This window comes from Mobula birostris, chromosome X, assembly GCF_030028105.1.
Source record: "Mobula birostris isolate sMobBir1 chromosome X, sMobBir1.hap1, whole genome shotgun sequence".
Taxonomy (NCBI): Eukaryota; Metazoa; Chordata; class Chondrichthyes; order Myliobatiformes; family Myliobatidae; genus Mobula; species Mobula birostris.
In genome coordinates, this window is record NC_092402.1 from 34797561 (window position 1) to 34822574 (window position 25014).

At 40.1% G+C, this 25014-nt stretch overlaps 1 protein-coding gene across 2 annotated transcripts in view; it reads left to right on the plus strand.

Moving 5' to 3' along the window:
* Positions 1 to 1997: 1997 nt before the first annotated feature.
* The window catches only part of hdac5 (histone deacetylase 5), a 338912-nt gene continuing 315895 nt past the window's right edge, over positions 1998 to 25014 (plus strand). For both annotated transcript variants that reach the window (XM_072249379.1, XM_072249378.1), the window contains exon 1: positions 1998 to 2155. The gene's annotated coding sequence lies outside the window, so the exon portion shown is untranslated. The remainder of the gene's footprint in view (positions 2156 to 25014) is intronic.

Genomic DNA, 25014 nt, shown 5'->3' on the forward strand with positions numbered 1-25014 from the left:
TCAGATATTGAGGTTTTCCTGGCAACTGACATTTCCACAGCTTTGTAGATCATTATAAATTTTTGTACGATAGCTGCCACCTCATCATGCAAGGTCCATTGCTGTCTTCTGAAAATTATGTAAAAGAAGTGCCAAAGAGGTCATGCCTCCTCATATTAATATTTTTTGTCAACATGTTCACTTAGCAAGTTTTCAATGACATGCAGCTATGGCTACAACCTTGATCTTGCATTTCTGCATTTGCTTTTATTTTATTTCATGCTTTGAATGACACTCTTTCATTTATCTTGGCTTTGGTTAGCATTGACGGATATTTAACCTCTGTTCATTCCTGTGAATGTATAAAACAACTAAATTTGAGGAGTTTTCTTCATCAGGCCTTTGGACACACAAATTGTTCAAGCTACCTTTCAAAGACTATACTGAATAGCAAGGACTGCCTCAGAGAAGGGGTGTTCTAAGACTTGCATCAGAGCTAGGTCACAGATCTTCTTGAAGCTCTTCAGCCAACACTATTCTCTGTCAAGTCCATGTGGTAGCTGCTGTGCTCCTCACTTATCTTCCCACCACTATCAACCCCTATCCTTCATCCCAGTGAGAGCAAGTCATCTTCAACCCCACCTATTGCTTAAGAAGACAAAGGAAATGATACTGAAAAAAATATGTTGTGGCATTTGGTACCAGAAAAAATAAATAAAATTACTGTTTGTCAGTCTTTAAATAAAGTGGTATCTCCTTTGGAATATTCAAACTATTAAATGATAGGGATAAAGCAAATTGTTTGTTCAAAAAAAGCCAACAGAGTAGAGCAAGATAACATAAAAGGAAATCACTAAGAAGTAAATTTCGAACCAACCTTGGATAAAATTTGTACTTGGAATGTACCAGAATAAATTGTTCCCGATTTGTTTAAGATGCAGCTTATTGTTAATAAAAATAGTCATCTTGTATTTATGTTCTGAAACTAATTCACGTGAATACATAAATGTGGTCTAACTGCAGTCTTAATGAATGGAAGAAACATTTAAATATACATGTCTCACTATTGTTTTAAACGTTTAACCAAAATGTGAACATCGTTTCCTAGTCAAGCGGACCCAGCGGTGTTGACGACAGGAACGCGGATGATCGTCCGGCGAAATTCCAGGTGACGTGATGAAAAGTAATAATAAACGGTATCTTAAACAAATCGGCGACAATTTCTTCTGAGACGAGCGTCGAGCCCAAATGGCAGCTCATTTCCATTTCTGAAAACTGAAAGACACCGATATAGACTGCATTCTGGATGCGGCGACACGTAGCCATAATCCCAGCGTTGAAACTGGTGCCGTTCCGAAAAAAAACACGATTGTGGACCAATATGTTGCAGATAGCATTGAAATGTTGTTTGAATTGTTATTTTTGAAAAGATGAAACGTAATTTTAATAAGGTTTCTTATGGGATAAAAAGTACAATTTGTTTGTCAAGCAAGTGTTTCCTTTAAGTGGTTTTCTTCCACCTATTTCGGAGAAATCGGGATGCACCAACCAGAATGACAAATTCCGAGTTGGAGAAAAAGCTATTAATATATTTTGCAGGGCTGGCACCACGGGAAATGTTAAACGAGTTTTATAACCAAAATGAGTAAAGCAGGTTGCGGATCTATTTAAACAAATGGTGTGTTTATTTTTAATATGTGCCAAAAAAAGGTTACATGTTAACAAAAATATTGAATGAACCTCTCACAATGTTGCAGTAAATGTATTTTCTTGGCAATTAGTTCCCAAGAAAGGCTTGCTTGCACTACTTAGTAGTGCAGTGTTTTATTATGATAAAATAAGATGTTTTTGCAAAGAGAATATTGCATCCATGCTTGCTAGGTTTTCTCATTCATACACAGTGCATCTGCTGTTCTTCACTGAGCCACATGCTTTTGCATTATTCATACTGCACTGATCTAAAGAGGCTATTTTTAGGTTGGAGCTGGGACGGCGCGTGGTTGGCTGACTGGACGGTCACGTGGCGGGATGTTGTTGTGCGGCGGTGGTGGAAGATGGCGGAGTGTGGAGTTTGACAGCGAGTGCGGGCAGCGGGGAATTAAAACGGCGAACGTCGCTCAGCTCCGGCATAGTGGACACTCATCGACTGGCTGAGCCAAGGTACTACTGAAAAAGAGTGAGTATATTTTTCACTTTTCAAACCAACTGCACGATAGCAAATGTCTCCGTAACATGGCGCTGAAGGGTAGGAGTTTACTAGTGATAGGGGGAAGATGCTTCCAGTCGAGCGAGGCCACTCCAAGGACTGCAAAGAAATGCAGAGTAAATTGAAGGACAATATTTGTTTCCCAAGGGATGGAAAAAGAGTGTAGGTGATTTTTAAAGATATGTTTGTATATTGCTTGGAATGATATTGTGCAGTGGGACTGGTGGGCGAATAAGCCAGACAAAAATTGCGAAGAAAACAAAGTTTCCTGTGTAACAACTATTATTACGGGGACAATTTACTTTGCATTTTGTTATTATTTTCTTTATTGTTATCAACTCGCGCGCACACTAGATGTCCAGCATCAGTTGTGAATATGAAGCAATCAACTGTGGAATTACGGGTTACGATATTAAAATTATTCTTGGATTGGTAGTGTTGTAACAAAAACGCGCACAGAGTTCGGCTCGCTAGACCAACGGTCTAAACCTCTGCCAAATATTGCCACTATAGAAATGTAGCTGTAAGTTTTTTTTCTATACATTAACTTGTTTGGTGTAAATACTCTAAGTGAAAGAACAAATCCGAGCCCTAATTTGAGATACCATTTTGACATAGCTATTTCCTGTAAAATGTATTTACACGCATGTTTTTGAATTTAAAATGCTACCTGCTGCAAAACAGGAGTTAGAATTAATTGCCAAATTTGCTGTTGCAGGTTGACGGTGTTGTTAAGTTAGGTGATTTTAACGTTAAAAATTTATGTGACTTATGTAAAGTAATGATCACTTTATTGTGTGTTCAATTCTGTGTTCATATATGTACAGGACAGCATACATGAAGACAATTAGTGCAATGTTTGGAGTAAACCGTATTACACCTAAATTATTGTGCTGACTTGAGATTAATTTGCTATTTGCTTTAAAACTAAGGTTCTTGTAGATGAATGTTTTCTTAATTACATTGTGGGGCAGTGAAAGTTAAATGTTCTTTCACAAATCAGTGAAACTATTTGCCAAACCACTTACAGAACTTTTTTTCATGTTTATAGATGACCATTTTTAACCACAAAAATATTAAAGTAAATTTTGGGCACTTTAAAAATTGTCCGAAAGCAATTAAATTCCTTCCAATGTGCTGTATGATGCCAGTTCTCAATCGTCTTATTTAAAGTCATCTTAAGATCGGTTTAATAAATCTTGGAGACCTTGGTGGTTTTGATGCAATGGAACAAGTGACCTTTTTAAAAAAAACTGTTAGATATTTTGCAGGAAATATAGAAAAGCATGGTTATTAAAATAAGATCAAAGCTATCTGTAATATGAACTAATGAACTTAAATCCCAACTTTCAGTTTCCCTTCATTGCTGACCAAAAAAGATTCTTATTAAAAAGGGACATATACTTAAACTAACACGTACTGTAATGCTCACCAAAGATTTTTTTGAGGCATAACAGCCTCATTAGCATGTTACTGTTTGTGTGATTTACCACTGAAGTGTGTGAAAGAGCTGCCAATGTATTTAAATATGCTTAGCAGTAATAACATATTGTATGAGTCACATACACAGTGAAGTACCTGTGACTTATAAGGTTGTTCATGTATCACAGCAGCAGCTCCAGTGTGTTTATATTTTATCGAAAGAAAAGCTATTTCTAAAGTATTGTGCTGGAGGGTAAATTGCTGTTTCATTTTTTGGGTAAAGGCTTTGTGATTTTTTTTCCCCCCTGATATTTGGAGTAGATTGACAAATTCTAAAAATTGGTGGTAAAATTATAAATATTTTGTTCACAATTGTCTCTTGATGTATGGATTGTGGTCATGAACATAAGTTGTCTGTGTACTAGTGAAACAGGTGCTAGAAATATTCATTAGTATACCACAGTAAATACAAACAAGACTTTTTATAAAATACTGAATGTTGCGTGACACTTCAAGTATATGCTAGTGTTTGCAGGTTTTGATTTCCTGATTCATTCAGGCGAAAATTAATTTTACTGTGGTGGGAGGAAGAAGTTGCAATGCAGAACTTTAAACTTTTGATGGGCTTTGAAACTGGGAAGTCAGTTTTATTTGTGTCCCATGATGTTTTTTATGCACTTCATATTCTGAATTTTATTATACCTCCAGTCACAATCTCATTTTGGGTATCATTGTAAACAAAACTTCCAGGATTTTATGAAAAATGGCAGTGAAATTCAAACAAAATTAATAATTGACCTTGTAACAAAGCTTAAAGTCAGCAGCTTTAGGAAAAACATTTTTTTTTGACTAATCTAACTTGAAATAAGGATGACTAGCTTGTGAATGGTGTGCTGTTTCACTTTCAAAAATCAGGTTGTCTGAAATATAGTTCTTGTATAGAGTACCCCCTTCTACTTTGACCCAGCAATCAAACCTGATTTCTAGAGAGCCTTTGCTTTGCACTTTTTTTATATTTTGCTTCATAATGTCTTGCCTTTCCACTTGAAGGAGTGTTAAGTCTTCAATATCTTTTCAAATTGTTCAAGGAAAACCCACAATTTGCATTTTTGCAGCTAAGTTCACCTATAAATCCTCTTAGTTTTCTTGCTCTCTTCATAAAAGGTACAGGACTCCTCCGCAATCTCCATCTGTACAGGTACACCACAAAGCTGTGTGCTTAGCCCCTTGCTGTACTTGTTTTACACTTTTCTTTGTGGCTTAGCACAGCTTCAGTGCCATAATCACATTTGCTGATGCCACCACTGTTGTAGGCTGAATCAACGGTGGTGACAAATCAGCATATAGGAGGGAGATTGGAAATCTGGCTGAGTGGTGCCACAGCAACAACCTCTTACTCAATGTTAGCAAGACCAAGGAACTGGTTATTGACTTTAGGATGAGGAAACTGGAGGTCCTTGAGCCAGTCCTCACCAGAGGATCGGGGGATCAGAGGTGGAGAGGGTCAGCAAGTTTAAATTCCTTGGTATTTTTCTTTCGGAGGGCCTATCTTGTGCCCAGCACATAAGTGCAATTATGAACAGAAAACAGCGGCGCTTCTACTTCCTTACACTAAGTATTGTAGGAGGAAAGCAGCATCCATCATCAAAGATCCCCACTACCCAGGTCATGCTTTCGTCTTTCATCTTAGGGAAGAAGGTACAGGAGCCTCAGGACTCCCACCACCAGGTTCAGGAACAGTTATTACCCCTCAATCATTGGGCTCTTGAACAAAAGGGGATAACTTCACCAACTCCCATCACTGAACTGTTCCCACGTCCTATAGACTCACTTTAAAGAGTCTCTATTGATTGTTTGTCATAACATAAATACATCAGTTCAAACTTGGACCTTTTGGTTTTGTTGTCTTCAACTGTATTTTGAGTATTCCAAAAGCTTCTCTTTACTGTGCTACCTGCAAATTATTTACGATATTCCATGTTTAAAAATTATCAAAAGTCTAGGAGATAAACCTTTTCAGTCAGTTAAATGTATGTTCCTTGGCTGCTTTCCTGTACAGGGATTATCAAAGGCATATTTTGTGGAAAGTTGGTAAATGAGTCATTGCAGGTAATTCAAATAGTTTACTATTGATTAAGTTCTCATTGCCCTTTACAACTTAAAGGGTCATCAATTTTTGGCAGTGTACTCCAGATAATGTTCAGTCATGGGCTTTTAAGGATATTTAATACCGAACAGCACACACAAAATGTTGGAGGAGCTCAACAGGTCAGCCAGCATCTATGGAAATGCACAAGTTGTTGACGTTTTGGGCTGAGACCCTTCTTCAGGACTGGAAAGGAAGGGGGAAGATGCCAGAGACCTTTTGTTTAGCTGGGACTAGAGAAACATAAAGTAAGTTTACTTTATAATGTATTCTGCTGAGTACAGAGAAGGAAGTTTTAGCTACTTCAATTTTCTACCATTTGTTTTTTTTTTCGCTTTTCAGTTAGGTAGGATCCTTAAGCTCTGAATAGTCAAAATTGGGGAATGGAAAGAATACTTCTATGCGTTTGTTTATGTCAAAAAAGAATTCTCCAATCTGGTGTGTGGGAGAAATTGTTAACAGAATATTCTGATTAAGAGTGTTCAAGAAAGATAATACTGCTTTGATGTCAGACCACATGGAATAAATGTAAAGTGATCTTTGTGGAGGAAATGGTAGGCAGTATTGTGAACTAATTATATTTCTAATGTGAGGAAGCATCTCATACGAGGTGTATGCTGCAAATAAGCCAATGAAAGGTTGCTTACCTTGGAAAGAAACATGAAGGGTATTTTGGAGCAAGAGAGATTTACTTGACGGGAAGCATCAATTTTAAAAAAAAGTACAATTTTAAAACCAAAAATGATTTAGAGTCACAATTGATAAATGTAATCAGTGCCAGCTTCTGTATTTGTAGATGACGCAGTCAAAAGTAAAGAAATGGCAATTTTTTTTTTCTCTTTTTGGGGATAGCAGAATAATCAAATTAAATAAGTTCTAGGACTTTGAAATGTCAAAAATCAAGTGACAAGTGCATGATTTAAAATGGTTAACTTTTTCAAAAACAAAATCAAGTTTTTATTGAAATAAGTTGTGAGATTTGTAAACAATAAATGGATCTTTGGAAGTACGATCTTGAAAATTCAGGGTAAGTCTTCACTTAATCAGAAAACTAAACTTGATACGTATGGCCTTCAAAAATTGTGCAATACTAATTAAATGTGAAATAGGGAAAACTAGTGTTTGTAATTTCAGAAGAAAGGGAAGGAAAGATTTCATCATGATGAATATAGTTAGACAAGGGAAGGAAAACTCACATAGCTGTGACTGTGAAATGCAGCAGCAAAATAAATAATTTAATACTATGAAGCATTCAGAGAAGAGTTGCTAACAATATAAATACAATAATAAATAGATATTAGGAAAAAAATCTTTAACGATATGAGTGACGTAGCCTCTGAAGCCTGAGATAACTGGCCAATTTGACACAATACACTGAAAAGAAATTAATTCTCTAGGATGGATGATGTTTACTCAGTTGTGCTAAGAGAAGTTTGGCAATATATTGATAACCATTAAAGGAAGCCAGTGGATGACTTTGACATTAGTAGATCAGAAACAAGCTCACATGGTGTGCACATTCAAAAGTATCAATGAAGAATAGGGAAGTTCAGAGCTTTTCCACCCTGGTAGCCTGAAACCTAGTGAAAGTAATAGAATTCAGTCATAATTTAATTCTGTAGTTCTTTGTCAGACCACATATTCAATATTGTAACATACATCAAAGTTGCTGGTGAACGCAGCAGGCCAGGCAGCATCTCTAGGAAGAGGTACAGTTGACGTTTCGGGCCGAGACCCTTTGTCAGGACTAACTGAAGGAAGAGCTAGTAAGAGATTTGAAAGTGGGAGGGGGAGATCCAAAATGATAGGAGAAGACAGGAGGGGCAGGGATGGAGCCAAGAGCTGGACCTTACTATTAAACCCGCCAATAAGGGGGGTGCTGTTGTAGTCTGGCATACTGACCTCTACCTTGCCGAGGCACAGCGACAACTCGCGGATACCTCTTCTTATTTACCCCTTGATTGTGACCCCCACTAAGGAGCACCAGGCCATTGTCTCCCACGCCATCACCGACTTTATCCGCTCAGGGGATCTCCCATCCACTGCTACCAACCTTATAGTTCCCACACCTCGTACTTCCCGTTTCTACCTCCTACCCAAGATCCACAAACCGGCCTGTCTTGGCAGACCTATTATCTCAGCTTGCTCCTGCCCCACCGAACTCGTTTCTGAAGTAACCTCTCCAGCTCTTGGCTCCATCCCTCCCCCTCCTGTCTTCTCCTATCATTTTGGATCTCCCCCTCCCCCTCCCACTTTCAAACCTCTTACTAGCTCTTCCTTCAGTTAGTACTGACGAAGGGTCTCGGCCTGAAACGTCGACTGTACCTCTTCCTAGAGGTGCTGCCTGGCCTGCTGCGTTCACCAGCAACTTTGATGTGTGTTGCTTGAATTTCCAGCATCTGCAGAATTCCTCGTGTTTACGTATTCAATATTGTGTCCAGTTTGGTCACAAAAGTGATAATCAGCAGATGAAATAGGTGAACTCAAATGCAGCAGCTTGAACCCTTGCATTAGTTGAAATCTCCCCCAAGTCTGTTTGAAGGAAGCCTGTGATATGAGCATTGTAAAAGATGAATTTAGGAAATTTATGCCAAGTGACTTAGAGACATAATATTAAGAAAAATTAACGCTAGGAGTAATGTTAGGCTATTCTTTGGTTTAAATCTTCACCAGGTTAGCAAGAGTACCAGAGGTACAAATATTCGAGTATTTTAAACAGTTGAGGACTGCAACACAGTTTATGTTCTTCAAGGTTGTTGCCTCTCTTGCACTTTTCTGTTTTTATTTCTTGGATGTGTGCAACTGTGCTATTAATGGCCATTTTTCCTGACCTCTATCCTGTTCTCCACTGCCCCCTCCCCCAATCTTTTGGACTGTGAGTTTGGTCTTTAATCTTCTATCATGGCTTATCAGTTGAATATTTTGAGTTGCTCTTGCTTCACTGTGTTCAGATCAGTGCACTTGGAGTTCTGTGAATGTGCTCGAACCAATGGATTATAAGGCAGTGTTGATTTTGTATCTCTATTTTATGTGTTTAATTGCTTTAACACATTGAATGTTTGAAGTGATGAATTCGTAACTGTTCCTATGGCACTCCTTCCAGTATAGACCATTTATGTGTCCGAATTGTCTGTTCTCAATCAATCGCTGCTGAACCTTCAAGTGAAGTCTGAGTTTAGGAACTGTTTTCATAAATTTCTTCTGCTTTCTTTCCCCTTGTGCAAACTTGTTGCCCACTGATACCCTTGGGGAAACTTGTCTCCTCTTTTGCTCTGACTCCCTCCAGTGCACTCTTTCTCTTTTCTCGACTTGTTCATTTATTCTCTTGTTCATTCTTTCTTTCCCTCTCTATTTTACACATGATTTGTATAAATTAGGGTTCCAGCATGCATGCTGTTGTTTGTGTGCTTTGTGCCTCAAAAAGTGTTGTTCAATTAGTTTAAACTTTAAAGCAATATGTAGTTGGTGAAGATTGAATGCAGTTTTTTTTTGTCTTGTTCTTCCAGGTGTCAGATTCCCTTTAGAGGACACTGTACTGAAAGGGATTTCTAATCCCAATAAATTGCAAGATTGAAAGCCATGGAGAGCTTGTGGGTGTTTTCACAAAGCATTCAATTGCCATTAACCATTAATCCTTGTAATAAACCCATCGTTTAATTTGAGGAAAAATCTTGATATTGTGGTGGGGGGGGGGAGTATGGGGGTGTGATGGGTCCTCTGGCTTTCAAAGCATTCCAGTGGCAGAACTTGTCCTTCAGTTTGAGAGATCCTTTGTCACAATTAACCTCTGTAATGATCTGGGAGCAGGCTTTCATCAGAAGACCGTGTCTAGGGTTCACTGCTATAAAAGAGATGCCCCAGCTGTTCGCTTGCTTCTCAGCAGACTTTTCTTCCCCTCTTCCCCCCCCCATACTGTTCCCACTGTTATTTGATACTGAATTCTGTAAACCATTGTGAATGTTTTATGTTAAGATGGTACAAGCTGTTGCATAAGAGAATAAAGGAACATCAGATCGTATGTGAGCAGTAAATGAAAGGGACTTAAGTTACTTGTATTGGTAGTGTATGTATGGGTCTTCGAAAAGACTATAGAGGGAATTACAGGGCGGTGATTATTATTGAGTAGTGAGAATATAATGAATCCCCTTTTCTGATATTTTTGGTACTTTTTTAATATTTGGGTGTCACTGAGGCCAGCAAATATTGCCAAGCTTATTTGTCTTGGGGGAAAAAAGTAGGCCTTTTTGAACTGCTGCAGTTTACTGCTGAGGATAATGCAAGAGTTCCTGGATGGTGAAATAAGGTTATATATTTCCAAACCAGGGCACTGTGTAACTGGGAGGAGAGCGTGTAGTTGGTAGTGGTCTTATGCACCTGCTGCCCTTGTCCTTCGTAGTGATGGTACCATGGGTTTAAGAACTGCTATCAGAGTAGGTTAGGTAAGTAATCAGTTCATCCTGTAGATGATATAATATATGAGATGCTATGCACAAGTAGTGGAAGGAATGAAGATTCTGGATGAAGGGTAGGGTGCTAGTCAAGTGAACTGCTTTGTCATGTGCTAGGCAGCACTTATCCAGGTAGGTGGAATGTGTCCCATCACACTCCTAACTTGTGTCTTGCAGATAGCAGAAATGTTTTAAATATCATATGTTAAATTGCTTGTCACAAGACACTCAGCCCTCGTAGCCACAGTCGATGGTCCTATTTTCTCTTGTCAATGGTGACAACCCCACCATTCATACCCCATTAATGACAAGGTACTCAGTAATGGTAACATTGGTCTCTCTGTGATTGGCAGAGGCCATTTGTTGGTACTAATAAGCATTGACTGATTAATGGTTGATAATGAGTATTGTCTAGTAGGCTCTGGTACAGTCATGCACAAGCTACAATATTTTCTGAGGAAGTACATATGGAACTGGACATAAGGAAATCTTCAGTGAACATCTCCACATCTGTCTTTATGATGGAAGGAAGGCCACTTATAAAACTAACGATGGGTTAGGCCCAGTACACTGTCCTGAGGAACACCTGCAGTAATGACCTAGACTATAATAATTGGCCACCAGAAACCATAACTATCCTCCTATGTATGAAGGAGTACTCCACCTATTGAGTATTTTCTCTTCATTGCTCATTGGGCTTCAGTTTTAACAGGGCTCTTTGATGCCATACTCAGTCAAATGCTCTCTTGATGTCAAGAGCAATCACTCTCACTTACCTCCAGAATTGTGTTCTTTGGTCTCTATTTGGATTAAGGCTGTGTTAAGGTTTGGCGATGAATGATGCTGATGAAACCTGCATTTATGAGCTGTTATCGATGAGTAAGTACCACTTGTTAACACTGACAGTGACACCTTCATCGCTTTGCCGCTGATTGAAAGTAGACAGATTGGACAGTAATTAGCTGATTGGATTTTTTTTGTTAACAGGATACAAACCAATGAATTTTATACATTGCTGGATGGGTGCCAAAATCCTAATGGTCCAGAAAGGGCTCAGGCAAAAGTGTATCTAGGTTATGGTGCAGGTTTTAATCATGAGAGCTGGGGTGCCGTGTATTTCTAAAGCCTTTACAGTGTCCAATGTCTCAGCTGTTTGTTAATAACATTTGGCATGAATAGAATTTTCACCTGCACTACTTGTGGCTGAATGTGTGGCTTCCATATTTTTCTGCCATTCAGAACCTTCTGGAGTGGAAGCAAGTTATCCTTGATTTTGACAGACTTGAGAAGGGACTAAAATTCTTATCTTTTCTTCAAGCATATATAGTATTTAATTGTTTATAAAATAGAGTTGAAATGAGTAGAATTTCTTATCAGCATATATTACAAATATTAAGTCAGAATATCATCCTATTTTAAGGTGATGTTTTTGTGTAGCAATATGCTGTTCTTTGTAACGTGTGGTCAGCAAAACTTCAGGAATGATTTTTGTTTTGTATTCTGGGTTATAAACCTTTGACTTTTTAAGCCTTAATGCTTTTTACAGCCTCAATTCGATTTCAAGACAGTAATTAGTTTCACATTTGATCTTTTATGGACCTTTTCCATTAAATTTTGACATATTGATTCCTGACTTTAGTTGTGGTAATGTCTAGGTTTTGCATTGTTCACTCTCATTTGACAAAAAGGTGTGAGGTTAACTTCTATTTTAATTTCCTCCATGACAGTGGTGAATCGCTTTTCTGATATTAGACTGAGCACCTTCCTGATATAGGAACTTGTTTACGTCAATTTTTGGCATGGTTTTTCAGAAATTATTTTTTAAATACACAGCTGAGCAATTAATATTTTAAAATGTTTACTATTTAGTTTTATTGAAGATGTCATTGCATTTTTATTGACATTGATAAAATGGACTTTATACTGTATATTCTGAGATGATAAATGTAATAATTAGACATAACTTCCTTTACGATAGTACTAAATATCACCTGGTTATTGGTTAATTCCACATTTGTTATTTGTTTTATCAAAATGTTAAATGTACAATTTAATAAAATATACTAAAGGTATACTTTAACACAATCTAACAGTGATTGTAACTAGTACAGAAGTATAGTTTTCAATTTACTTGTAATTCAATAGTTTGGACTAAAATATGATTATGAGTTAGGAACTTTGGAGTTCAGATTGTGGGGGCATATTTGAAATGCATCTTTCGATTTCAATACAAGCTTCAAAATAGGAAATAAAAATGTCTTCTAGCAAATTGAAAATCAATAACTTGGCTTGAGGAGGAGTTATATCAACATTTACTATGAAGATAATTTAGTGTTAAAGATAGAAATTAAGGTAATAGAATAAGATTGGAGATTAGTGAGCAAACTAGATACCACTTGCTGAATAAATTATGGGGGAGGGGGAGTCTTAAATACATTTTTATAGATGGTTCAACGAGAATGACTTATGTAATGGTAATTAAAAAGATGCAGTTACTGAAAAGGGGATAAATTGTTACATTGTAACAGAATGGTTAGATCACTGTTGGGGTAGAGTACAGAGAGCAGGTCTCCAAATGATAGAGTGTAAGATGCCTGTTCAGGATGGGGGAGGTTGAAGGCATATTTTTTTTTCATATAGAATGTGGAAATTGTGTCTTTTCTGGAAAGGCTGAACAAGTTGGGTTTTCTTCAGAAATAAATGGCTGAGGTTGATGAGATCAAACCTTTCTGATTATCTAGGAATGTATTTAATGGGAAGATTGGTGAACTCATGAGTAGAAAGACATAAAAGGTGGGCTTAGATGAAGAAATGGAAGGCATAAGCATTGGCTAGTTAGGTCAACTGATCTTGTTCTGTGTTTTGTATTGTACTTGAATTTTGGCTTTTATCCAGTTAAGAAACGTTTGTTAGTATGGAACACATTTCATAACTATTATTTAAATCATAATGTTTGTCATGTTCTGGGGGGGGCGGGGAGAGGGCTCATAGCAATCAGACCGCTATGTGATGGTCAGTTTCAACTTTCAGAGAATGACCATTTCAGAAGAGCACATGGGCAGTTTTTAGTATTTCTGTGAGCTTTTTGGGTAAGGGCATAGAAATTAAATATTTTCCTGTCCGTAAGGTAGTGGAAAGACCATTCATTTTGTGACCCCCTCCAGCGAGTCACCTAGAATTAGTACCAATTTTTTTTTCTTTGGAGAGGGTGGGAAATTTGTTATTTAATAGACTAAAGTAAATATAGAAATGAGAATATTGTGGGGGTTTTATCTTACTACAGCATGCTCTAAGTCTGAGAAAGAGAAAGTTTTAAACTATTAATGGAAATAAATACTGAACTTTGGCTGTAATTCAAATTCCATTATAAGGAATCTGAAATTGATTTTTTTGGTTACTTGAGGCAAATTTAGTTCTGTAGTGAGTAGGAAGCATAAGTGACTGGTCATAAGACTGGGTGGTGCAAAACTATCTCATGAAGTACAAAAAATGATTCTCTACACACTCATCATTATTGCTTAAGTTTGTTTCAGTCACATTACAGCTGTGAAGGTTGTGGACATATGTTTTCATCTTAACTCAGTTGTGATGGTATCCAGCTGTGTATTTTTTTTTCAAATTTGGAGACCAGACATCAAAACTCATTTGAATTTCATTCCATGTTCAAAAATTTGAAGGTGACAAAATACTGTGTATTTTGTAATTTCCAATTAATATTTTGGTACATTTCTGATTATTCTCAATTGTTGAGTCTTGATTTGAATGCATATTTTGAATTTGGATAATTAGAAGTTTCATGTGCACCAATTCTTGAGGCCCTTCATTTAATCTGCAGCATACTTATCGTACTAAATTTAGGTAAACTTAATGCCTTCAAATTAATGTTGAATCAGTTTGGAGAAAAAAAACAACTGAGTGTGTATCTTCTGGTTCCTGTACCTCCTACCCAATAGTAGCAATAAGAAGAGGGCATGTCCCAGATGATGAGGGAAAGCTGCCATCTTGAGGCGCTGCGTCCTGAAGATGCCCTTGATGTGGGGAGGTTGTGTCTATAATGGAGTTGGCTGAGTCTACAACCCTCTGCAACCTCTTGTGATCCTGTGCAATGGCCCCTCCACACCAGGTTGTGATGCATCCTGTCAGAATGCTGTCCACTGTACATCTGTAGAAATTTGCCAGTCTTTATTGACATACCAAATCTCAAACTCCTAATGAAGCATAGCTGCTGGCATGCCTTCATGATATCTTCAGTGATTTGGGCCCAGGATAGAACCTCTTGAGATGTTGACGCCCAGGAACTTGAAGCTGCTCACCCTTTCCACTGCTAACCCCTCAATATGGACCATTGTGTATTCTTCAGACTTTCACTTTCTGAAGTTCACAATCAATTTTTTGGTCTTGCTGACATTGAGTGCAAGTGTGTTGTTGCAACAGCTCTCACCACCCAATTTGTTTCACTCTTGTACACCATATTACCATCTGAGATTCTGCCAACAGCAGTGGTGTTGTTGTTGAATTTGCAGATGACATTTGAGCAACACATTTGAGGATCTGTCCTGGGATTGGCATGTAAATGCCATCACAAAGAAACCACAACAGTGCCTCTACTTTCTTAGAAGTTTGCATAGGTTTGGCATGTCACCTAATACTTTGATAAACCTCTGTAGAGGCATGTTGGAGAGTATCCTAGCTTGTGGCATCATGGCCTGGTATTGAAACACCAATGCCCAGGAACTGAAAAGGCTGCAGAATATGGTGGATACAGCCCAGTCCATCACAGGAAAAGCCCTCCTCACCATTAAGCATATCTAGAAGGTGTACTGCCTAAAGAAAGCGGCCTCCATCATCAAGAATCCCTACTACCCAGGCCATGCTGTCGCCTTGCTGCTACCATTGGGCAGGAGCCTTGGGTCCCACACCACCAGGTTCAGGAACAGTTGTTACCCAACAACCATCAGGCTTATGAACTGGCATGGATAACTTAACTCACCACAACTCTGAACGGATGCCATAACTTGCAGACTCACTTTCAAAGACTCATGTTCTCAGTATTACTTATTTTTTATTTGTATATTTTGTCAATTTTTGCACATTTGTAGTTTGTTAGTCTTTCTTTATGTATAGTTTTTTTTCATAAATTTTGTTTTTCTGTAAATGCTTGCAAGAAAATGAATTTCAGGGTAGTATATGCAGTCATGAGTGTAGAGAGAATAGAGACCATAAGATATAGGAGCAGGAGTAGGCCATTCAGCCCATCGAGTCTGCTCCACCATTCAATCAGGGGTTGATCCAATTCTTCCAGTCAACCTCACTCCCCTGCCTTCTCCCCATACCCTTTGATGCCCTGGTCAATCAAGAACCTATCTATCTCTGCCTTAAATGCACCCAATGACTTGGCCTCCACAGCCACTCGTGGCAACAAATTCCACAGATTTACCACCGTCTGACTAAAGTAATTTCTGCACATTTCTGTTCTGAATGGACGTCCTTCAATCCTGAAGTCGTGCCCTTTTGTCCTGGACACCCCTACTATGGGAAATAACTTTGCCATATCTAATCTGTTCAGACCTTTTAACACTTGGAATGTTTCTATGCGATTCCCCCCTCATTCTCCTGAACTCCAGGGAATACAGCCCAAGTGTTGCCAGATGTTCCTCATACAGTAACCCTTTCATTCCTGGAATCATTCTTGTGAATCTTCTGTGAACCCTCTCCAATGTCAGTATATCCTTTCTAAAATAAGGAGTCCAAAACTACACACAAGTGCCTTATAGAGCCTCAACATCACAGCCCTGCTCTTGTATTCTATATCTCTAGAAATGAATGCCAACATTGCATTTGCCACCTTCACCACTGACTCAACCTGGAGGCTAACCTGTAGTGTATCCTGCACAAGGACTCTCAAGTCCCTTTGCATCTCTGCATTTTGAATTCTCCCCCCATCTAAATAATAGTCTGCCCATTTATTTCTTCCACCAAAGTGCATGACCATACACTTTCCAGCATTGTATTTCATTTGCCACTTCTTTGCCCATTTCCCTAAACTATATTATGTCTCTCTGCAGGCTCTCTGTTTCCTCAACACTACCTGCTCCTCCACTGATCTTTGTATCATCGGCAAATTTAGCCACAAATCCTTTCGTCCCATAGTCCAAGTCATTGACGTACATTGTAAAAAAAAGCAGCGGTCCCAACACCGACCCCTGTGGAACTCCATTGGTAACGGGCAGCCAGCCAGAATAGGATCCCTTTATTCCCACTCTCTGTTTTCTGCCAACCAGCCAATGCTCCACCCATGCTAGTAACTCCTCTGTAATTCCATGGGATCTTATCTTGCTAAGCCGCCTTGTGTGCGGCGCCATGTCAAAAGCCTTCTGAAAGTCCAAGTACACCACATCTGCATCTCCTTTGTTCACCCTGCTTGTAATTTCCTCAAAAAATTGCAGTTGGTTAGTCAGGCAGGATTTTCCTTTCAGGAAACCATGCTGGCTTTAGCCTATCTTGTCATGGCCCTCCAGGTACTACGTAGTCTCATCCCTAACAATCGATTCCAGCAACTTCCCAACCACTGGTGTCAGCCCAACAAGTCTGTAGTTTCCTTTCTGCCGCCTCCCACCCTTCTTAAATAGCGGAGTAACACTTGCAATTTTCCGGTCATCCGGTATAATGCCAGAATCTATCAATTCTTGAAAGATGCCTCCTCAATTTCTCCACCTTCTTCCTTCAGAACCCAAGGGTACATTCCATCAGGTCCTGGAGATTTATCTACCTCAGACCATCAAGCTTCCTGAGCACCTTCTCAGTCATAATTTTCACTGTACATATTTCACTTCCCTGACACTCTTGAATGTCCGGTATACTGCAGATATCTTCCACTGTGAAGACTAATGCAAAATATGTATTCAGTTCCTCTGCCATCTCTGTGTCTCTCATTACAGTAATATCTCCAGCATCATTTTCTATTGGTCCTATATCTACCCTCAACTCTCTTTTACCCTTTATATACTTAAAAAGCTGTTAGTATCTTCTTTGATATTAGTCGCCAGCTTCCTTTCATAATTCACCTTTTCCTTCCTAATGACCACCTTAGTTTACTTCTGCAAGTTTTTAAAAGCTTTCCAATCCTCTATCTTCCCACTAACTTTGGCTTCCTTGTATACCCTCTCTTTTGCTTTTACTTTGATATTGACTTCACTTGTCAGCCACAATAGTGCCCTTCTTCCATTTGAAAATTTCTTCTTATTTGATATATATCTCTCTTGCACTTCCCTCATTTTTCGCAGAAATTCCAGCCATTGCTACTGTGCTGTCCTTCCTGCTAGCGTCTCTTTACAGTCACCCTTGCCAGTTCCCCTCTCATGCCATTGTAATTTCCTTTATTCCACTGAAATACCGACATATTGGAATTTAGTTTCTCCTTCTCTAATTTCTAAGTGAACGTGATCATATTGTGATCACTGTTCCTTCAAGGTTCCTTAACCTTAAGCTCTCTTATCACCTCTGGATCATTGTACAACACCCAATCCAGCACAGCTGATCCCCTAGTGGGCTCAACAATAAGCTGTTCTAAAAAGCCATCCCTTAGACATACTACAAATTGTCTCTATTGAGGTCCAGTACTGGCCTGGTTTTCCCAATCCACTTTCATGTTAAAATCCCCAACGATTATCATGACATTGCCCTTCTGACACACCTTTTCCATCTCCTGCTGTAATTTGTAATTCACATCCCAGCTGCTGTTGGCCTGTATACAACTGCCATTAGGGTTCTTTGACCCTTGTCATTTCTTAACTCAAGCCATAGAGATTCTACACCTTACGATCCTATGTCATCCCTTTCTAAAATTTTAATATTATTTCTTATACACAGGGCCACACCACCCCTTCTGCCGACTAACCTATCTTTGCGATATACCGTATATCCTTGGACGCTCAGCTCCCAATGGCAGCCATCCTTTAGCCAAGTTTCAGAGATGGCCGCAACATCATATTTGCCAATCTGTAGCTGAAATTCAAGATCGTCAGTATAATTTCTTGTGCTGTGTGCATTCAAATATAACATTTTCAGTTCAGTATTTGTTGCTTTCTGTTTTAACTGCACCACACCTCTATTGCCCTGTAACTCATCCCACTGGCTGTAATTATGCCTCATCTCCTGCCTGTCCATTCTATCATCTCTGTTGCACACTATCTTTGAATTATTTCTGTTTTCTCCTTCCTTAGCCCCATCACTCAGGCTCCCATCCCCCTGTCAAATTAGTTTAAACCCTCCTGAACAGCTCTATTAAACCTGCCTGCTAGGATATTAGACCCTTTTGGGTTCAGGTGTAACCCGCCCTTTTTGTACAGGTCGTACCTCGCCCAGAAGAGGCCCCAATGATCCAAGAAACCGAAGCCCTGCCCCCTACAGCATCTCTCAGCCATGCATTAAAATGCCTGATCATGCTATTCTTGTGCTTGTTAGCACATGGCACAGACAGCAATCCTGAGATTACTACCCTGGGAGGTCCTGCTTTTCAGCTTCCTACCCAACTTCCTGAATTCTTGCTTCAGGACCTCCTCCTTCTACCTATGTCATTGGTACTAACGTGTACCAAGACTTCTGGCTGTTCACCCTCTCCCTTCAGAATACTCTTCACCCGATCTGAGACATCCCATACCCTGGCACCTGGGAGGCAACACACCATGCGGGTATCTCTACCAGGCTGACAGAACCTCCTGTCTGTTCCCCTTACTATGAAATCCCCTATGGCTACCTCATTCCTGATCTTCTCTCCTTTCTGCATCATGGAACCAGGCTCAGTGCCAGAGACCCGATCACTGTGGTCGTCTTCTGTCAGGTGTGCCCCCCCCTCAAAAACAGCAACCAAAATGGGATAACGATTACTGAGAGTGAAGGCCACGGGGGTGTTCTCTACCATCTGAGCTCTTCCCATCCCTTTACTGACAGTCACCCACTTTACCTAACTCTGCAACCTCAGGATGACAAACTCCTTGTCGCTGCTATCTATCTCCTACTCACTTTCCCTAATCTGTAGGTCATCAAGCCGCAGCTCCAGATCCCTAACACGGACTCTCAGAAGCTGCATCTCGGTGCACCTGTGTGGATGTGGCCATCTGGGAGACTGGATTTCCATATCTGACATCCAGAGCAAAGTACTAACCCTACAGACGTGTTCTCTATTCCTCCAAAAAAAAATGCAAGGGCAAATTTACCTCGCCAAAGCCCTACCAGTCTGCCTCAGACCACTCTGTCAATGACCGTTCCACTTGGCAGTAAGTCCCTTTTATGCCTGAACCTTCTCTGCTCTCCAGCTCATGATTGGCGCTCCAGTTATAGCCGAGTTCCCGTGAAGCTTTCTCTTTTTAAATTTCGCTCCTGGACCTGTGTGCCGCCTCCTCTCTCTGCTCTCCAACTCACGAGCTTTGGACTAAGCATGCATCCTCTGCTCCTGTGTTGATTGTCAGTGAGGAGGAGATGTTATTACTAATCTGTAATGACAGTGATCTGATGAGGAAGTCAAGGATGCATTTGCAGAGGTAGTACAGAGGCCCAGGTTTTGACACTTGTTGATTAGTGCTAAGTGGCTGATAGTGTTGAATGCCATGCTGTAATCAATAAACAGCCTCCTGGTGAATGTATTGCTGTGGTCTAGCTGCTCCAAAGCTGCATGGAGAACCAGTGAGATTGTGTACTCTGTAGACCTGTTGTGGCTGTCAGTAAATCACAGTGGGTCTAGTTCCTTGCTCAGGCAAGAGTTAATTCTGACCGTAACGAACCTCTTCAAGTACTTCATCACAGTAGTTGTGAGTGAATGCTGCTGGGTAATAGTTGTTGAGTCAGTTCAGTGGAACCCAGAGCAGTGGTGTTGTCCTCTTGCATGACATGGAAGTCGAGGAGACTTCCAGTGTCCCTGATGACGACACCTGTGAGAAGTGCATTTAGCTGCAGTTCCTTACAGAGTGCTTTAGGGAGCTGGATGACCTACAGGTCATTCAGGAAACAGGTTGACTGGCAATAGTTACAGGAAGGCAGTTACTCCTAAGGTGCAGGTAACTGGGTGACTATCAGGAGAAGGAAAAGGAATATGCAGTCAGTGCAGAGTGCCCCTGTGGCTGTTCCTCTCAATAGCAAGTACATAATGTTGGATACTGTTGGGAGTGTGGTGGGAAGAACCTATCAGAGGAAAGCCACAGCAGTCAGGTCTCTGGCATTGAATCAAGCTCTGTGGCTTATAAGGGAAGATGGGGAGAAAAAATGAACAGTGGTGATAAGGGATTCATTGGTTACAGGGGCAGACAGGTGATTCTGTGGGCGAGAATAAGGTCCCTGGATAGTATGTTGCCTCCTAGATGCCAGGGTCAGGGACATCTAGAATCAAGTTCATACCACTCTTAAGGGGATGGTGAGCAGCCAGAGGTTGTGACCCAAGTCGGTATCAATGATGTGGGGAGGAAATGTGGCGAAATGAGTTCATGAAATTAGGTGCGAAGTTAAAAAATAGATCCTCCAGGGTGTTGATCACAGGGTTGCTATCTGTGTCATGTGCTCCTGAGGCCAGAAATGGGAAGATAATGTAGTTAAGAAGATGGCTAGCTATATGTAAACTGCATTACATAGTTGGGAGGGAGGGCTTCATTGATCTCTCTTCCACGGAAGGTGGGATCTGTACAAATGGGGTGGTTTGTACATGAACTGCTATTACAGGGACGGGGTGGTGGTGGTGTTCAAGTTCAACAGTGCGTGACAGGGAATGAGGAAAGGTGCAGCTAACTCATCGTTTCATATCGCCAAATCGTATCGTTTCCTTGCGGCCCAGTAGCACATCTTTGCGGCCCGGTGGTTGGGGGCCACTGTTGTAGGGAAGCATTTTGGATCCAGTAATCATAATTGCATTAGTTTCAAGATAATTATGGAGAAGGGTCATTGGGTTGAGATTTTAGTTTGGGAAAAGGCCAATTTTGATGGCATCAGGAGGTCTGGCATGTGTGAATTGGGATAGGTTGTTTTCTGGCAAAGGGATGCTTGGTAAGTGGGTGACCTTGAAAAGTGAAGTATTGTACAGAATCTGTGTGTTCCTGTTAGAATAAAAGGCAAAGCTAACATGTTAGGAAACCTTGATTTTTTTTTTTTCAAACAATATTGAGATTAAGAAGAAAGGGGCATAAATCAGGTACGGGCAGTTTGGATCAAATGAGGTGCTTCAGGAGTGTAAGAAATGCAAGAGAACACGAGGGAAATCGGGAGGGCTAAAAGAGAACATGCTATTGCTCTGGCAGACGAAGTAAAAGGGAATTCCAAGGGTTTCTGTAGATCTATTAAGGGTAAAAGGGACAGAATTGGTCCTCTTGAAGATCAGCGTGGTCATCTATGCATGAAGCCAAAAGAAATGTGGGAGATCATAATATTTTTTCTTTGCATCTGTATTTACTCAGGAGACAGGTGCAAGTTCTATATAACGGAGGCAAAAGGTTAGTCAAGTCATGGACCGTATCCTGATTACAAAAGAGGAGGTGCTTGCTGTCTTGAGGCACTTTAGGTTGAATAATCTGCAGGGCATAAGAAGATGTCCCTTTGGACCGTGCAAGAGGCTGGTGCTGAAATTGCAGGGGCCTTGAGGTATTTAAAATGTCCTTGGCCACTGGTGACGTGCTGAAAGACTCGAAGAATAAGATGGAAAATTTCAGGCTAGTTGAAGTTATATAAGGCATTGGTCATATCGTATGCAGTGCTGGTCAAGTACCTATAGTAAAGATATCAATAAGCTTGAAAGAGTGCTGAGAAAGTTTTCAAGGATGTTATAATCACATAACCATATAACAATTACAGCACGGAAACAAGCCATCTCAGCCCATAACCCTCCATGCCTTTCCTGTCTATATATCTATCCAATTTAACTTTAAACGACAACATCGAACCTGCCTCTACCACTTCTGCTGGAAGCTCGTTCCACACAGCTACCACTCTCTGAGTAAAGAAGTTCCCCCTCATGTTACCCCTAAACTTTTGCCCTTTAACTCTCAACTCAGGTCCTCTTGTTTGAATCTCCCCCACTCTCAATAGAAAAAGCCTATCCACGTCAATTCTATCAATCCCCCTCATAATTTTAAACACCTCTATCGAGTCCCCCCTCAACCTTCTACGCTCCAAAGAATAAAGACCTAACTTGTTCAACCTTTCTCTGTAACTTGGAGATGAAACCCAGGCAATATTTTAGTAAATCTCCTCTGTACTCTCAATTTTATTGACATCTTTCCTATAATTTGGTGACCAGAACTGTACACAATACTCCAAATTTGGCCTTACCAATGCCTTATACAATTTCAACATTACATCCCAACTCCTATACTCAATTCTCTGATTAATAAAGGCCAGCATACCAAAAGCTTTCTTCACCACCCTATCCGCATGAGATTCCACCTTCAGGGAACTATGCACCATTATTCCTAGATCCCTCTATTCTACAGCATTCTTCAAATCCCTACCATTTACCATGTATGTCCTATTTTGATTAGTCCTACCAAAATGTAGCACCTCATATTTTTCAGCATTAAACTCCATCTGCTATCTTTCAGCCCACTCTTCTAACTGGCCTAAATCTCTCTGCAAGCTTTGAAAACCTACTTCATTATCCACAACGCCACCTATCTTAGTATCTTCTGCACACTTACTAATCCAATTTACCACCCCATCATACAGATCATTAATATATATGACAACCAACATTGGACCCAGTACGGATCTCTGAGGCACACCGCTACACACCGTCCTCCAATCTGACACACAGTTATCCACCACTACTCTCTGGCGTCTCCCATCCAGCCACTGATGAATCCATTTTACTACTTCAATATTAATGCCTAACGATTGAACCTTCCTAACTAACCTTCCGTGTGGAACCTTGTCAGAGGCCTTACTGAAGTCCATATAGACAACATCCACCGCTTTACCCTCGTCAACTTTCCTAGTAACCTCATCAAAAAATTCAATAAGATTTGTCAAATATGACCTTCCATGCACAAATCCATGTTGACTGTTCCTAATCAGACCCTGTCTATCCAGATAATTATATATACTGAAGAAAAGAAATTATTCAAAATCTCCCCCATCTCTTTTGACTCCACACATAGCTGTCCACTCTGATTCTCTAAGGGACCAATTTTATCCCTCACTATCCTTTTGCTTTTAATATAACTGTAGAAACCCTTTAGATTTATTTTCACCTTACTTGGCAAAGCAGCCTCATATCTTCTTTTAGCCTTTCTAATTTCTAATTCCCTGTTGCCAGGGCTTGACGACCTGAGTTATAGGAAAAGGTTGAATAGGTTAGGACTGTGTTACCTTGAGTGTAGATCAATCAGGGGAGATCTTGCGGAGTTATACAAAATTGAGGTGTATAGATAGGGTAGATGCATGCACGCTTTTCTCTGAGTTTGGGTGAGACTTGAACTAGAGGTCATAGGTTCAGAATGAAAGGTGAAAATTCTTCTCCAGTTGTAAGGGGCTTTCCAGATATTTAACAATGACCAATGATGTGTTGTATGAAGTATGCAAATCATCACTGTTTTGTTGTGAAATGCTGGCAAACATGTCGTGCTTTCTATTTCTAAAAGTTTTCACGAAGTGACTGACAATAAGCCAAGTTCTTGTTGCTTTATCAGAGTGTATTCTGTTCAGATGTTCAAGGAGCCTGAATGGTTTCATTGCCTCAGTTGAGAAAACTTTTTCATATAACAGACGTTGGTTGTTGTTGGTTGTGTGGTGCTGGTATAAATACACTTTTCAGATACTCCATACTATACTGTCTACACCTTTTCATTTCATCTGCTTCTGCCATTTTTGTTATGGATAACGACCACGATCAATCACCAGCTGTTTAAGTCTAACCTCAAGTGCTGTGATCAATAAAGGGGAAAGTTGGGCCATTGTCAGAGCTCAAGCAAAACCTGACTCTCTGCCTGAAGATACATGAAGTGGAGCAGCAATATGTGTGGGCCGTGGGCTGGAGAAATGCGGTCAAGATCATTCAAAAGAACAGATTCTGAACTTTACCACATTGAATGCCATACCCTAATGCACAGGAATTGTCACTGTGTGATTAGAGTATGGGAATCGTACAAGCTAATGCTATACTACAGTAGTGAATGTCAATAATGCACAGGCTGGGCCCGGAAATAATACAATTCCTTCAGTCCAGATTTCTCATGATAAGCAAAATACAAAAGTGTCAAGTTGCTTTTCAACAATTATGACGTGCTTTGAGCAAAGTCTAAGAGAACAGTGGGTTAGCAAGAGTAGAGGTGTTTATGTGATCTTTATAATCAATTATGAGACACTGAGAATCAAATGCTTATAATTAATTTTTTAATTTAAGACTGTAATCTCTCTCAGCTACCCCCCCCCCCCCACCACCACCGCCGCCCACAGAGGGATGGGGGGCAATATCGCTCATTTTGGGATTCCAGGGCTTCTGGTTTCTGGAAACTCGGTATGTTCTCATGGTATGCAGGGCTTGAGGTCAGTGATGGCATTCAAATCCGCAAGTGAGTCTCTTGTCCTTTGCCCCCACTGACTCCCATTGCCTGGGGTGAATAGCTGTCGACCCCGCCAAATGTGCAAATGCTTGGGTGCGGATAAGGTGTGAGTTGCCCAATGATCAGCTACGACACAAATATGAAACCATATACAAAGTGCGAGTAAAGAATTATACTTTATGGCAAATTTTGGTGATTGGTTAGTAGCAACAACTAAAAGAAAAGGCGCCATGTAAGTAACTTATCAGTCTTGTGCACATAATATTTTAATACGTTGGA